Here is a 17,537-nt window from a genome sequence, read left to right on the forward strand (position 1 = left end):
TGACAGCGGGATACCGCAGGCCCTATTTATATAACACAGTTGTGCTGGTGGTGTATCAGCAGCACTTCCATGATGGCGGGACTCTGTAGCGAAATCCGTTTAGTATTGGACTATGGTTGTGGCTATTAGTTGGATGCTTGCAGCCCACACATGATGTATTGTGGACAATTGTGAACACCTGCTAGACACACTATAGAACACACCCCATTTCAGCCCCCTTATCGTTTGCCATTACACTGCAGCAGAGCATTTTAATGCAGGAATTGCCACTCAGGAGCCAGGTGTTTTCTTATGTGTTAACCTCCCTTTGCGCTTTTTGTTGCTATTACTGTTTTTGATTTTCCTTTAACTTTTTGGGTACTATATTTGTTTTTCACTTATTTATTATAGCAGGGAGGAGAAATCCACGTTTCACAGAGGGAGAATTGTCTGTCATGGTGGATGAAATTATTAGAGCAGAGCCACAATAGTTTGGAGCATAGGTACAAATACAACATATCTCAGGAAAGGCAAATGTGGTCCAGAATAGTGGACAGAGTGCATGCTGTAGCTAACAATCTGCGCACACAGGAGGAAATTAGGAAGAGGTGGAATGATCTGCGGGGGAGAATGCGCTCACTGGCCTCCAAGTGTCACCTGGAGGCCTAGAGGACTGGTGGTGTTCTCCCAGTACCCCCATTACAACTCTTTCCCTGGGAGGAGAAGGTCTTGCAGATGCTACACCCTGATGACTTGAATGGAATCCGTGGTGGAGTAAAGACTGCTAAGTTGCACTTAGAAATGTCTCAACAATCACAAATTGAGTTCTTGCCCTTAAGTTAGCTCTTTAGAATGTTTCAACTCCCTTATCAAAACATATATATGTAAACCTGAGTCCACAAAATATCTTGTTTCATCTCAGTTATGAGCATCATGGTTGTATCTCTCTCATCAACAATAAGCAATATGTTTTGACAGATTGAGTTTTGTTCTCCATGGATCAACACTTGCATTTCCCTAGTCCCATGCTTTCTCTCAATATATTTTGCTGCTCTCCAAAAGAATATTCAAAACTCCATCTAAATGTGTGTTCATCTCTACTGTAGTCATTGAAATACGTCTGTGTAACTCACATTTTAACAAGTATTGTCAATGGTGTTAACTGATGACTATAACTCCTAGGATGGCCTGTTTCTGTTTCTGCAAAACGATAGTGCAGTCAAATGTTTCTCTATTTCCCTTTACTTCCATATATGCGCACATCTCAAAATGTGAATTTGTCAGTCACCATGTCATGCCATGTATGAAAGTGTCAGTTGTTGTGTCAATCAAGCATGTTAAAACCTTCTTATAGCTACATTGAATTGATGTAATTGATCACATAATTCACAGTCTGTTGATGTGCTACCATGTTATGTGGCATGCTGAATAGAAGCAGTATCCACACACAGTTTACTTTGCAGTGTTCTTATGATGACCAATGCCATTTTTGCCATTACGCTGTACTTTAGTTTGTCTAATTTTGTTAGCCTGCAAGGCCTTGGAATGGTTTAGCACTCAGATTTCCTCACTACTGTGTTGGGTTGAATGTCTGGTACATGTACACTTCATAAATAACATTTTGAATTTCAGGACATCTCCACAACACCATTACTGGCGTTTGAATCAGTGTAAATCAGCCTGTAGTGTGTAAAATAATGAAAATCACACAAAGGTCTAATCATTCTATCATTTTGAAACTTCATTTTAGGTTGCCTCATTTGTAGCTGAAGACACATTTGAGATACAAACCAGATTTTAATTCCATATTGTCTTGATTTATTTCAGGTCCAACACCCAGGTCCAGTGGACCACAGTCTGCTAATCAAGACACCTCCAACCCCACACCAGGATCAAGCCTTCAATGGAAACTCCACTCCTGCAGGTCCTGTTGAACAGGAGCAGCCTAGTCCATCTGGTCTGTCTGGGCAGACCCAGTGAGTCTCACTCAGCCCACACCCACACCTCCCACCCCAGCTGCAACCACAGCTCAGCCTTGGATACCTACACTTCCTGTGTCCAGAGGAACACAACACCCATCTTGTTCCCTCCAGTCTTGGCTGCTGTTGAATCAACAATAACACCGCCTCCAGTTGTGCCAGGACCCAGTGGGTTGGGGCAAACTGCCTCCAGGGCACACAGTAGTGAGCATAGGGGTCGTGGGAAGGAATCTGTGGTCCAGCAAAGTGAGGCCCCTGGCGTCACTGTCACCCAGGCCACAATCAACCAAGTCTTGGAAGCAATACAACAGTCCCAAGATGTGATGGACCAGGACGTAACCAAGCTCCAGGTAATTAAACAGCTGTAGAGGGAGCACATATTGGAAATCCGCAATCTCAATGACAAAATTAGCTGTCTGACTGGGGTGCTTTTCGATATATACCATCACATGTGCGGAGCTTCTCCAGTACCATCTGCCCCATTCTGTGGTCCTTCTACATCTGGATCAAATACACCAACGCTAGCCACAGACAGGGAGGCCCTGCTACAAGAGGAGTCTGCTCCCCCACCCCAGTCCCTGCACCCACCCCACCCGGAAGAGACAGTCACCCAGACCACCAAGAGAGGATGAAAAGACCTCCACCACCACCTCCAAGAGACAGCGATCCTACTTTCTTCCAGTATGTAACTAGCATTCACTCTGTGGACTATTTCAGGGACACATTTAACTTTTTTTGAGGACAGTTGTATTTTGTACATTGGACTACAAACAGTTTGCCTCTACTACTATACTTTCATCCACCATGATAGACTCCTTTTTAGTTTTGTTCATTTATTCATTGTTTTATTGTTGGAAACAATTTTCATTTCCTTTGTGTCATGTAAATAAATGCTAATGACACATACTCCAAAACTGTTGTTGTATTTATTGTGGTATTCATTGTTCATTTCTTTCTTCCACCATCATTTTGCTCTATTCCAATTCTAATCTATTGAACAATTAGTTGCAAAGAAAAAACAGATACGTCAAACAGGTAATGTGTTACTCATTTCATTCACACATACCAAATCAAAATCACAATATATTGGTGTCATACATTTGTAAGTAACAAGTCTTTGACAAAATCAGAGCTTATTTTCAGAAACCATGGATAACCCCAATAGCCTGTATCATTTAGAGTTTGACACTTCACAACCTTGACACCATGGAAGAAATGGAATTTTTCCAAAATCCAAAATAGATAAGCAAACTATCATTGAATCATGGCATCAGCTGGAGCCAGACATCCTGGCCTCACAACAGGAATCCTAAATCAATAACACCAATAGTCCACATCATGGCAGTTACAAAGTTCGAGGCACAGGGCCATTTCAGTACACTGTGACAGTATCTGGAGACATGTCACAACCACCTTCAAGTGTTGTGCCACAAAAAGTTCTTGCAGCTATGATGAGACACATCAACAGTTTTATACACTGGACACAAATTGAAGACTTAGCCAATGTGAAGGGAGATCACTATGCTATGGTTTGACATATGGATGTGGTTAGAGCAAGTTAAAAGAAACAGGTCTGATACAATCCCAAGAACTTCCATTCAGTCACTGTGCAAGTTGTCTCTATACAAGATCTGTACACCCTATGTGGGTATCTGTCCCAGGAACAACTAATTTCCCTTTATACTTTCCAACAGCAACATATCACTGTAAATGTCACAACTTTGAAAATGCCCAAATGAAGATTACATGGTGAAGGATCCTAAAACAGAATTGCAAGGGGAAATGAATGTTTTCACAGAAGAAATATCACTCAAGTGAAAAGTTAGGAGGGCACATATACTTAGCACAAGCAAAGAAAAACTCTGTTAATAAACACAGTAGCCAATGCATGTGAACTTTAAACAATAAACATCTTTGCCTTGGACTTTCCTGAACTGACCACTACCAGAATATTTGCATCACAGACTGATATGTTCAGTGTTCACAAGTTGTTCTGCCATTGGAGGTTGCAATAAGTAAAGGTACACTTACACTCAGGTGACAAAGTGGTCAATAACATCTTGACGTAGGTCATTTCCTTCTTCTTCACCACTGTCATCTTCATTGGGCATTTCAACATCCTCACTCTGTGGCTCTTCACGGTCTCCATATTCAGCGATGATTGGAATGTCACAGGTGATGTAAGCAACATCCAGCAGGCAACCATGATGTGGCACACCTTATCTGGTGAGTAGGGGAAGGCTCTACCAGTCTTGTCCAGACATATAAATCTGGCCTTCAGGACCCCAAAAGCCGCTCCACTGGCCTCCATGTTCTTCCATGGGCCTCACTGAAGTAGACTTCCCCTGGCGTTGTTGCATTCCTCAGCGGGGCTAATAACCATGGTCTGTTAGGATAAGCTGAGTCTCCTACATGGAAGCAATATATTAATAGATTAATATCATATCAAGCCATTCTACCTTTCTAAAGTAGGATTAAAGCAAATGTTCCGCAAGTCATATTGTACTTACCAAAAATCCAGACCCTCTTAGCTCCAAGTTGTGACATTTTGAGGGTTAAGATGCTGTTCCACAGTACAAAGGAATCGTGTTGGCCCTGGAAAGCAGGGACACACACTTGAGATGTACAAATGCGGTAAGCAGACAACTTGCACATTGATCGAATGGAAGTTCTTCCGATTGAGGTAGATCTGTTCCCTGGTGTGTGGTGGCACCAAGGTAATATGCATGCGATTATTGCTCCATCTACTTGTGATGGGCCACCCAAAGCATAAAGTTCTCCCTTCACAGTGGCCAAATCCTGTTGTTGTGGGAACTGGATGTAGCTGTGGATGTGTCTCAGCATTGAAGAGAGGACTTCTTGTAGCATACCACTGAAAGTTGGTTGGGACATAACTCCAGATACTTCAACAGTGTCCTGGAAAGATCTGGTGGCCACAAAATGAAGTACTGCCATGAGTTTCACTATTGGTGTAATTGCTGTTGTATTCATGTTGTGATGCAGGGGATCAGGCTCCAGCTGGTGACACAAATCCAGGATAGTTTGTCTATTTGATCTCAACTTCTTTTTTATATCCCTTTCCTCCATGGTGGCAAGGTCTGAAAATGGTCTGAAGATATGCGGCCGTCGTCATCTACCCATACCGGAGTTCAAATGTCTGCATGTATGGAAAACAAACTATCACTTTAAATGGTCACACCACACTTTGATAATCAACATGCATCTTATGTATTGGTAACATTAGGAATCTCATTGTGTCATTTATGTACATATAACGTGATCAAATTGTTCCTTATTTAAAACACACTTGTTACATGTCTACTTTTTTATTATGTGCAAATAATACATTTGAAATGTATTATTAGCACTTCATTTTTTTTAAATGTTTTTTTCTAAATACCGTCAAGAGAGGTATTACATACACTGTGGCACTTTCGATGTTAAACATAGTTGTGATTCACTTTTCAATGTGTCATAGCTTGCTAAAAACAGTGTCATTCATATCTGCCATTTGTATATAAACTAGCCTCCATTTTGAGTGGTATTGATGCACAAATAATTGATAAATACACAGTTTCACATGCTAAAATGGCAGGTGCATGACCCTGCCGTAAGGACATTGGCCAGCCGACAGGCGTCGACAGAAGTTGACTGCATAGTAGGTGTAACACTCCACGACAGACACTACCATAGGCTAACATATATGATGGCTATGCACAAAAGCCAATGGCTCTGTCCGTCTCCATCACGGATCGCGTACGCCGTGAACTTGTACGCAGCATATTGAAAAAAGTTCACTTCACTTCTAACACTGGAGCCAACAAGACCTTCTCAACTTGTTCCTGCTGTTACCGACCTCTGGGAGCCAGTATGCCAGGGAAAGCAGGTGACAGGGCACCTGCCTTCTCCCCTAAGGAGTTGGAGAGCCTCACCAGGGAGGTCCTGTTCTTGTACAGCCAGCAGTATGGGAACCCAGAGGAACAGGTACATGTCTGAGTGGCAAATGTTTGCTAAATTAACTTGTTACCACTTTGTCCACAGACTACGTAGTCCCTTTTTGATCATGAGTGAAGTGCTGTGAATGGAGTATAGTGAACTGAATAGTTTAGCTGGATACAGCATGTTGTTTGAGGATGTTGGAAATGTCTGTGCATTGAAATGAAATGTCACTTGAAAGAATTAGCTGAGTTTTCAGTGCATGTTGCTCACAATTCCAGGTTTAATTAGATAAACTGCAGGCACCTTACTTCCTACTTACTTTGGCTAGTAGGCACTGTACCACTAGTTCAAGTGAAAATATACAGCCCATGTTGAAATGCAAGAAATGTAAAGTCCAAGTAGAATCTTGAAAGTTAAGGAGTTGTCTGATGCTGTTCTGTCACGTGAATTTACTGCCAATATTATGGATTAGGAATATCTGCATGTTTTAAACATGTCATGGTGCCATATAAGAGGGAAGGTATTTCCTGTGCAGCAGTCTAAATGACCCAGGCTCTCAATCAGCCTTAGAAGTATGTCCCATTACTACACACACTTGTTCGTACAACACCCAAAACCATGCTCTCACTGACACCTGGCAGCCCTTCAATACTGTCCTTAGTCACTGTATGTGGTGCAAAACATAGTATCTGGATCTTAGAAGATTCGGCATGAAGCAAATATAGCTAAGCATGGGGTTTTATGCAAATGATGTACAGGCTGTTTGGCCTTTAGTAGATCACAATGATTTGGACTAATCAGGATTGGCTCTCACGACAGGAAAGGTTTCCTAGCCCTAGCCAACATGATGTTTGTGGTCTGGATTGGTAACATGAGGAGATAGAAAGTGTTGAAGGTACTCAGCAGGTCACTGCAAATTAGTATTTCCTAGGAAATTTTAAATGTTTGAAAATAATTTTTACTGACAGTTTTGGGAATGCAGGTGAGCGATGCAACAGGATTGTGTCACACCACTACAGACAAACAAAATCACTCGAAAACCTCTTTTGTTGTTATTTTTTTCTCATTAAACAGGTTAACTCCCATCAAAAGCAGGACATATGGAAGGCCATCGCCAAGAAGGTGCGTACCCTGGGAGATCCATAAGTGGCACAGCCTGCACTGCAGGAAGAGGTGGGAGGACCTCCGACATTGGACCAGAAAGTCAGCCTAAGTTCTGCTCGGCCAGGCTTCCCAAAGAGGCAAGTGCGTGGGCCACAAACGGACACCCCAATGGCCTGCATTCTTGCAGTGGCCTACCCAGAGCCCAGAGCTTGATGGGCAGTAGAGGGCCCAACAGTAGCATCAAGGGGGTGAGTTATTGTATGTAGGTGCTTCCAACCAGTCGATCAAGAGCTACCAGTAGCTCCCAGACCCCTTCAGGGTAGCTCACAGCCTGGAGTTAATTTTTAAATAAGCACAGGTGTCACATTTTTCCTTTCAAAGTTAAGGGACGGCTGAGTTTATTTTACATTGTTATCATCAGGCTGCAGATAGCAGAGCCTAATAAGGAGCAGTGCTGGAGTCAGATTTATTACCCAAGGCACAGTGGTGAAGAATTAAAGCACTAAGGTTTGTAACTCTTAAATAAAAGTCCTTGTCAACTCAGTATTGGAAGTGAGAACAAAATGATGTTTCTCATTGCTTTTAAATCGGAGAAAATTTAAAAGAAAAGTTCCCTTATAATTAACTTTTCATTGTAATTTTCTCAATTTCTTTGCATTTCTTGCATTTACAAACAGCAGGCCTCTTGCTCCCAGTGGCCAGCAGGACACTGTGCCACATTTGTAACTAAAAAACAAATAGGGCCCGATTACAACTTTGGAGGACGGTGTTAATCCGTCCCAAATGTGACGGATATACCACCTACCGTATTACGAGTCCATTATATCCTATGGAACTCGTAATACGGTAGGTGGTATATCCGTCACATTCGGGACGGATTAACACTGTCCTCCAAAGTTGTAATCAGGCCCATAATGTTTAAAATGTGAGAAATGTAAAGTGCAGAAAAAAGTTCCACATTATGAACACTTTTGCACCTTAAATTTCTCCCATTTAAAAATAAAAAAGGTTATATATTTGTCTTATACATGTAACGATGCCACTGACACACATGGCAGCCCTGTCAAAGTGCTCCTAGTCAAACTATTTTGTTCAAACCATAGTATCTGGCTCTATGGGCATTAGTCTTAAGGTCAAGGAAGCTGGGTATGGGGGTGTCTGATAATATTGCGCAAGTTGTTTAGCCTTCAGTAGCTCGCAATGGTTTTCAGTGATCAGAAGTAGCTCTCACTACAGAAAAGGTTGGAGACCCCTGATGTAGCTATTCTTGTTGTTTAACCTTTTTAATTTACAGCAATGTTATTTGGCATCAACATGATTGTTGACCCGCTGCCAATGCAGATAGGGATTTCTGGAGGTAAAAGTTTTTCAGACGGTGTCTGATGATGTTTTGGGCTAAAAATTGTCACTAGATTCCTCATCACAAGCCAAGTACTGTTTTGAGCAAACACATGGCTGCATGTAAAAAAAGGGGTACCTGCAATTTCTCCATGTTATGAGGGACATTTGTAACAAACATGCCCAGTTTGAGGGTTGGGTTGGGTGTAATGCTCCATCACAAATGTGAGTAGGTCATGTAGGCCCTATTACTGCTGACATGGCAAAGTAAGCACTTATGATACAGTTGATGTTTCAGGCTTTACATTGGGAAGTTGGTACAATTACAATATGATCATGAGCATCAGCTCCAAAAGGACTGGAAACATGAGTACAATGGCATAATTCCTTATCTGAAATATGGTAGAAATATGTTTCAACAGCAAGATTCAAGTCAGTTCATGTAGACAGTAGTAGATTGTCATGAAGCCTTACTCCTTCACAAATGTGCATGTAAGCCAGTCTGTGTCAACCAACATGAATTCTTATGTCAAACTATATTGATTGAAACAGACAGGAAGTGTCCATATTGGTGAAAGAGTTACACATAGCCCAAATGACATTTAGGTGTCCCTAGATATGTTCAGATAAGAAATCTATGATGGTGAGAAAAGTGATACTTAAAAGGACATTTGCAGATGGAAGGTTACATCACATAGATGTTGTAGTATCCCATTTTGATAAGTCAATATCAGGCCCAAAACATGACTCTTTTGGAAATGTGGAAGTGTTTTTGCTGTGTGCTGAAGTGGGTTAGGAATGTATCCAGGCCTATGTATTTACTCATGCTGTTGAAACCGTTTGCCATGCAGAGAAATAAAGTGGATGAGAGACAGTAGGTATACATATGGGAGCTAGCATGGGGAATTTCTAGACTGTGAGCAAATGGTTTGTGGAATTCTTCCCTACATGCATGAGATACTGATGATAAAGAAGCCTAGTTTGAGAGCCTGGAAGCTGGTTTAATATGTAGACTTGGCAAATGTGTTGTGAACAAAGTTCATGTTCTATTCTATTTACAGAGATACTCTCAAACTGTTGTATGTCTTTTCAGCATCATCTGGGTAAGGCAAAGTTGACAGAGGCCACGTAGGCGGGGAAGAAGCTGGGCACCGCTGACACCGAGGGACCCACTGCATTGGAGAGTGAAAGGACTGACACGGAGGCCACCAGCGACTCTACATCATCTTTGGTGGTCTCCACAGAAGACCAGTCCCTAGTGGTGGTAGACCCTAGAGCTAAAATTCAACCTCCATCATTGTCCACCACCCACGTTCCTATCTCCATTCTTCCTCTTGCTCATTCCCCCAAATGGCCATTGACGCCCCCCTAAATGGGGTGGCATTACCTTTACTGCAGGTATCTCACCCCTGCCCCTGTCTCCCAGGTTGCACTCAATGAGGACTCGTTTGACTTATTGCTGACTATCTCTGTAGGCTAGACTGTACTACTGAATGCCATTCAGGGGCTTAGTGGGCAGATGACACAGATGCTAGCTTACCTGTATGGCATTTACAGTCCCATGTCTGGCCTACAGAGGTCATTCCAGGGTCTGGCCTCCTCAGTGGCCGCAGCCTCCAATCCATCCCAACCTCCTGCCCCAACTCCCACTCTTTCCCCATCACAAATCCCTCTTCCCAGCCCCATCCAAAGCACACTCTCTCCTTTACATGACCCACTCAAACACACATGAACAGCACATAAACACAAACACAGCAAGAAACACAGACACACACAAACATGCAGACACCACACCCCCACCACAAACACAAACATACCCAGACACTACACCCACCACAACAGAAACATCCACACCCACCACCACACCTGCACACACCACACCCACCACGACACAAACATTCACACCCACCACACACACACACACACACGCACTAGCATATCCAGAGGCACCACACACAGCACCTCCACAGCACACGCATCCGCATTCACACATACATTGCACGAAAAACACACTGTACACAAACTCCCACACTCACCCAAACAACAGACACTCAGTAAGAGACGCAAACATGTATACCACATACCCCAGACCCACAGGCACCGGCACTGTCAACAGACACATGCACATCAGACACTACAACTCCCTCTACCTCCCAACTCGAACTCCCTGTCAGCCACCCTACCCATTTCCCAATGGAATACCTTCTATTTGTCCTGGCCCTGACCCCTTCCACATCCAAAACCACCCCTCCCAAACATCTTGCCACCCCTTCCACACCCCAACCCACCTCTTTCACATCCAAAACCACCCCTCCCAAACGTATATCCTCCCCTCCCAAATGTCTTGGCACCCCTTCCACATCCCAACCCACCCCTACCAAAACCAATCCTCTCAAATCTAAACCCATCCCTCCCAAACTGACCCCCCCCCAAACCCAAGGACCCCTCTCCCCAAAGTAAGGTTATTGAGGTGCCTGCTCTCTGCCCCATAGATGCCCCTTCCAGAAGAAGTTGATTTTGACAGTGCGAATAGGAGGCAAGTTATGGGAATGCAACCTAGGCTTGGGACATTTGGGCTTTGACCCTTTGTTATATTTATTTCAAATTTTGTTTTTGAAAGAGTTATCTCATTTTCATGGGAAAAAATTGGACAATACATTTGCCCTGACCTTATTTTTTTATTGTTACTAATTATTTGATGATTATATTATTTTTACTAATATGTGTGACATGCACTTACTCTAATTTGTGACAGTGACAATCAGAGGTTTTATTTTTTAGATATTTTTGGAATGCATACATTAGTGTTGTACATTTGTGATGGATATGTTAATTTTGGTGCAAGCATTCATCATGTTACTGGACACTTATCCCCAAAATTATGTGTTTCTGTTTTTATAACTGGACAAGGCATGTGTGTTTATTTTAACATGATGTTTCTATAATATACACATATGCATTACACAGGGAACCTGACACTAATGTTAAATGGTATCTAATGTTTGTCATAAATTGCACAAATCAAGGGGACATGTGACTCTCATACATCTCTGCAGTTTAGAAGTAACATTGGATGTACATTCTGTCTACACCCACTTGTAGCATTTTGTAGTGCAATTGCTACATTATCATAGATTTATGTAGTTCCTACTGGGTATACTGTTTATGTATATGATAAGATAGTTTAGGGAGCATTATTGCACACACTTGTATGCATACGTTTTGAGTTGGGATTGATGTGACACTTTGTGTAGGTGTCCATTACCATGAAGGCAGTTAGTACCAGATTGGTGAGTGTTTCTGATATATTGAGGTGTGTTTTTAAACATTTTTCTAACTATGACGTTACAAACAAATGCATTGCACATCACTGTACTATTGTTTGCAAGTAGTTGTTAAACATGCACAAGTCTAGTAGTAATGCACACCAACAATTCCAAGGATGACAGGTAATACAGTGACTTACCTTATGTTCCCAGCGACATCAGGGTTGAGTTTCGCCTTGGTTTAGGAGCAGCAGCAGTGGCAGGACTTGTATGATCGGTTCATGATGGCAGGAAGTTAGAAAACTCAGAAAAAAGGTGAGTTTCATCCTTTTGTCCCTCTCAATCCGCTAACTCAACTATGGAGGTTTAGCCGCCACAGTTGCATCGGCGGTAAGGCACATCGTTATTGGCTCGGCAGGAAAAGTGGTTGGAGTCCCGCCACCATCCGCTTTTCCCTATGACGCTGTCGACACGGTTGGAGATTTATATGGTGACTGTGGTTTGTTGGCGGTCTTTCTCAATGGACCCACCAACATCTAAGAAGAGGGGGCGGACCGGCAAGGCGATGGAGAGGAAATCATATGGAAAATCGATGGCAGGACCATTACCACCAAGTTTTAAATCAAGCCCTAAGTCCGCTCTCAGCAAGCGGGAGTATTAAAATGCTCCCGCCCACTGGGAACAGACTTGCATCGGTTTCTCTGCCGGCAGACAGGTAAACAGATGAACAAATGCATTTTTAGGTACTCCTTGTGGGCAGAAGCAATGCTGGCCAATGGAGGGTCATTGGGGCTCCCCTGTGGCTTCCAGCAAAGAGGCAGTGGGTGCCCTTGGTGGGCTCCAGGGTGCCCACACTTCACTGGCCAGGCCCCAGGGGATGGGGTCCCTGGGCCAATGTTGACCTGGGGAGTATGGTTGTGTGCCCCCTCCACCTACTTATACCAGCTGGGCCCCAGGAGATAGGGACCTAGGGCCGGTATTGGCCCAGGAATGGGGGCTGCATGTCCCACACCCCTTTCTCAGAATGGCCAGGCCACAGGAGATGGGATCCCCAGGGCCAGAATCAGCCATGGGAGGGGGGGTGTGCTGCCCCCCTCCCCAATTATTAATAAGATACACCCCAGGGGATGTGGTCCCAGGGGCCAATATTGGTCAGGAGGACGCAGCCTGCCCCCTTCTAAATATGGCAGTGCCTCAGGAAATGGGGTCCCAGGCACCAGAAATCATCCCGGGTAGGCGAGCTGCGTGTCCCCCCTCCCCATTAACAATAAAACTGGGCCCCGGGAAATGGGGTCCGCTGACTGAAATATGGCCTGGGGAGGTGGTCCACATACCCCACCTCCCCTAAAAAAATGTGACAGGGATGGGGTCCCCAGAGCCAAAATCAGCCCGGGGAGGGGAGCTGTGTGCCCCCCTCCCAGGTTTTCTGTCTTTGGGGGATTGGTCACAGGGCCTGGGCCATGTGTGGCGGGGGGTTGCCTGCATATTGGGGGTTATCTGCAGGGCCATGCTTGGCATGGGGTTGACTGAATGAAGTGGGTTGACCGAAAAGCCTGGCTGCAGGGCAGGTTCTGTGGCCAAGCACCTGCTACAATAAACAAACCTTAGAAATTCAATGAAAAAAACAAAGGTTACAGGAATGTTATAATTAGATGAATAGGTCAGTGAATATGTCAGTGGTAACAATAACATTTTGAACTAAAAAAACACAAAAATTCACCAGTTATAGTTAGCAATGCTAACTATAACTTGTGCCCTTGCCATGCGCTGCCTATGACCTCACACACGATGTCACTCATGATGTTTTATGACATAATTTATGACATCAGTGATAACATCTCAAATTACATCACTGATGACATCATTGGTGACATCATCCAATGAGTGTATTAGTTTGTTTTATAGCTTACAGATTGGTCGGTAACTACAATATTACTTTTCTACCTACTTTTGTACAGCTTGGGTCCAGATAATGGGTGTAAATGTTTACAAAACGCATGTGCTCCTAATGCACCCCTGCTGTGTAGAGGTATTGAACATGTTAGAAATCTTTGTGTTCAAGAGTAACTCTGTGTGCAGGTGACAGTTGACTTGTAATCATTATGTTCCACACAGGTTTTTGGTTCTGCAGAAAATGTTTTCAACAGAACAAAGATTCTATGTAGTAGATATTAACTTTTGTAGTCAGCCTTGATTTGTTCGAGAGAATCGTGTCAGCATGCCTGGTTCCTTACCAGTATTTTTCACTACTACGAGTCAGTTCTTAGTTCCCCTCGCCTCTCCCTATTGTTCCACTGATTTCTGTATATGGTTTATTAATTCAGGAAGTCCTTCCCATGAAGCAATGTATTTGTACTCATGGGTATGAGGGCCATCTTGGAGTGGGAAGGAAAAGTCAAGTTTGGTGATAAGGTTCTTCATAAATGAGATAGACTCACACATAAGGACTGTGAGAGGAAGGTGGATGAGGTGGTAATGACAATTTCTACTTAACACAGAAGACTGTGTGCACCAGGTACTAATATATGTACATGTGCTTATTTTGTTTCAGAAGATGGGCTATCTGTAAGGTTTTCACCAAATATGAAGGTTGCAGGTATTATGATCTTTAGCACCTTCAGATTTTTGATAGCATTTGCATAGTGTACTCTGTTCTTAATAGATACTTTGTAATAGACGGTGGTGTATTTCTCATGAGAGTGTCACTGCTTGCAAACAGTGCGGTATAGAATACACTTTCACCCTATAGTAAGCACAGTACAGTACTCAGTTCTCTACTGATATCAACATTAATTTCTTAATGTAGGTTCGGTGAGTGTATCTTGATACAGATAACAGCTGCCCGTAGTAGGGCATCTGTTTTAGAACTGGCATTCACTAGTTTTGCTTTCTCTGAACAGATGTCTATAGGCTGAACACCATACTCAATGTGGATTTACCATGTATCTGTGGTTGATTGTTAATGTGAACTATGATACCTGTAAAGTGTATGCTATAAGGGCAAATGTTGCACATAATGCTTGCTTGCAACACCTAAGGGAGTTTTATCTGTGATAGTACTAATGATGGCTGATATTCCCCTGAGCTATTTTGTACTTACTGTCAGGACTCTAATGCCATAGTAATTTATAGAGTGATATGCAGGAAAACAAAGCTTGGAATGTTGTCACTGAGAAATTCCCCGATTGCGTTACTTTAACCTGTAGTTTATTCAGTATATTTCTACGTTTTTTTTAAACAAAAAGAGATCTTTTTATCATACCTAACTATACATTACTTTAACCTTTTTTTAAGTGAATTTGTACGGTTTTCCTTAAAGTAAATTATGACAGGTGTGCATAGTAGGGTGTGTGGATGGACTGGCGTCTCCTTTCAGACCTCTCTTTCAGATGACAGGACAGGACTGACCTCTCCTTTCAGACTTCTCTCTTAGATGACAAGTGTGCATAGTACAGTGTGTGGATGGACTGGCCTCTCCTATCAGACCTCTCTCTCAGATTAAAGGTGTGAGCAGTAGGGTGGGTGAATGAACTGGCCTCTCCTTTAAGAACTCTCTCTCAGATGACGGGTGTGCATAGTAGTGGGTGGGGAGGGAATCGCCTCTCCTTTCAGCCCTCTCTCTCAGATGTACATAGTAGTGTGTGAGGAGGGACTTGCCTCTTCTTTCAGACCTCTCTCTCAGATGATAGGTATGCATAGTAGGATGTGGGGATGGACTGACCTCTCCTTTCAGACCTCCCTCTCGGAGGACGCATGTGCGCAGTAGGGTGTGCGGTTGGACAGGCCTCTCCTATCAGACCTCTCTCACATGACATGTGTGTGTAGTAGGATGAGTGGATGGACTGACCTCTCCTTTGAGGCCTCTCTCTTAAATGATGGGTGTGCGTAGAAGATGAGTAGGGAGGGACTGGCCTCTCCTTTCAGACTTCTCTCTCAGATGACAGATGTGCGTAGTAGTGTGTGGGAAGGGACTGGCCTCTCCTTTGAGACCTCTCTCTCAGATGACAGGTGTTCGTAGTAATGTGTAGGGAGGGATTGACCTCTCCTTTAGACTTCTCCATCAGATAATGGGTGTGCATTTTAGGGTGTGTGGTGGGTGACTGACCTCTTCATTCAGTCCCCTCTATTGAATAACAGGTGTGCGTATAAAGAGTCTGGTCTCTCCGCTGAGACCTCTCTCTAACATGAAAGGAGTGTGCAGTAGGGTGTAGAGAGAGGCTTAACTACTTAACTATATGCTCAGAACTCTTCCCAATCTCACGGGTGTAAATAGTAGGTTCTGATAAACACTATCTCCACTAACCCTTCCTACAGTGTGTATACCAGAGTGTATTAAAAGATCAGCTACTCCTTCCTGTTTTTCACAATCCTGTGAGTCTTGCGAGATCATACATTTTTTTAAAAAAGACAACATTTTATTCATCACAGTACTTTATGTCGCACACAGCTGCTCTCAATAATAAAGTGCACAATATCCATTAATCCTGTATTCACAACTCCTGTGCTCCTTTTTGCTAATCATTATCGCGCTCCCGCGAGAGTCCCGCTAGATCGTACTATTTTTTTAAACAATATAAATTTGCTTTCAACACAATATTTATACTTTACAAGCCTCCTCTCAAATTCTAGTGGAATAGGATGTCTTTCTGCTAACCGCTTTACACAGCTTTTTACTTTATTTCCTTAACACCTGCTATTTTTCACAGTAAACAGTAATGGCGGTCATTTTATATTAAAACTCTAATAGCCAGCCAATCAGAGTGCCTGTGAGACTCGCCGAAAACTTTTGCTCCAACAAGAGCATGAAGGCTTACAGGAACAATGGGTATCTCTACCAATCACAGGGCTCCATTTTTGCATTTGCGCTCTTGCAAGACTACCAAAAGACTCTTGCGAGCACAATCATCCAAATATCTATATTTGTTTACCCTTAATATCTCAAAAACTCCTGAACAGATTTAGACCAAATTATACAAAGCACCATCCGCAGACCAAGATCTAGCTTCTTGACAAATGGTGTGTAATTCCGATCAGCAGTTTTTGCTGTAGCCCGTCTTAAAGAAGTCTGTGAAAACTGTAAGGGGATTGTACGTTTTGGGACCCCCCTTTTTTCTTGGCCCCTGCTTAAAGGATCACACTGAACCTTTCCAGGAAGGAGCTGGGGTGGATGAACTTTTTTTTTTACGTTTTATGAAGATTTATCAAATGGGGCTAAAGTTAATAGCACACCAAAAAATGGCCTCTCTAAGGAAAAGCAGACCTAACAATAACTGCCTGCCTCTTACGCTGCAAGTCGCAGCCACACAGGCGTGGATGAGCCTGCACTCCAGTTTACTCTCCACAAGCATTCTCATTACAGAACACAGGATGCCAGACTGATTGTGCTCAGGTGCTCCAAGTTTTTAATTGCGGCAACAGCTGCCTATATATATATATATATACAGGGAGTGCAGAATTATTAGGCAAATGAGTATTTTGACCACATCATCCTCTTTATGCATGTTGTCTTACTTCAAGCTGTATAGGCTCGAAAGCCTACTACCAATTAAGCATATTAGGTGATGTGCATCTCTGTAATGAGAAGGGGTGTGGTCTAATGACATCAACACCCTATATCAGGTGTGCATAATTATTAGGCAACTTCCTTTCCTTTGGCAAAATGGGTCAAACGAAGGACTTGACAGGCTCAGAAAAGTCAAAAATAGTGAGATATCTTGCAGAGGGATGCAGCACTCTTAAAATTGCAAAGCTTCTGAAGCGTGATCATCGAACAATCAAGCGTTTCATTCAAAATAGTCAACAGGGTCGCAAGAAGCGTGTGGAAAAACCAAGGCGCAAAATAACTGCCCATGAACTGAGAAAAGTCAAGCGTGCAGCTGCCACGATGCCACTTGCCACCAGTTTGGCCATATTTCAGAGCTGCAACATCACT

Source organism: Pleurodeles waltl, chromosome 8 (assembly GCF_031143425.1).
Source record: "Pleurodeles waltl isolate 20211129_DDA chromosome 8, aPleWal1.hap1.20221129, whole genome shotgun sequence".
Taxonomy (NCBI): Eukaryota; Metazoa; Chordata; class Amphibia; order Caudata; family Salamandridae; genus Pleurodeles; species Pleurodeles waltl.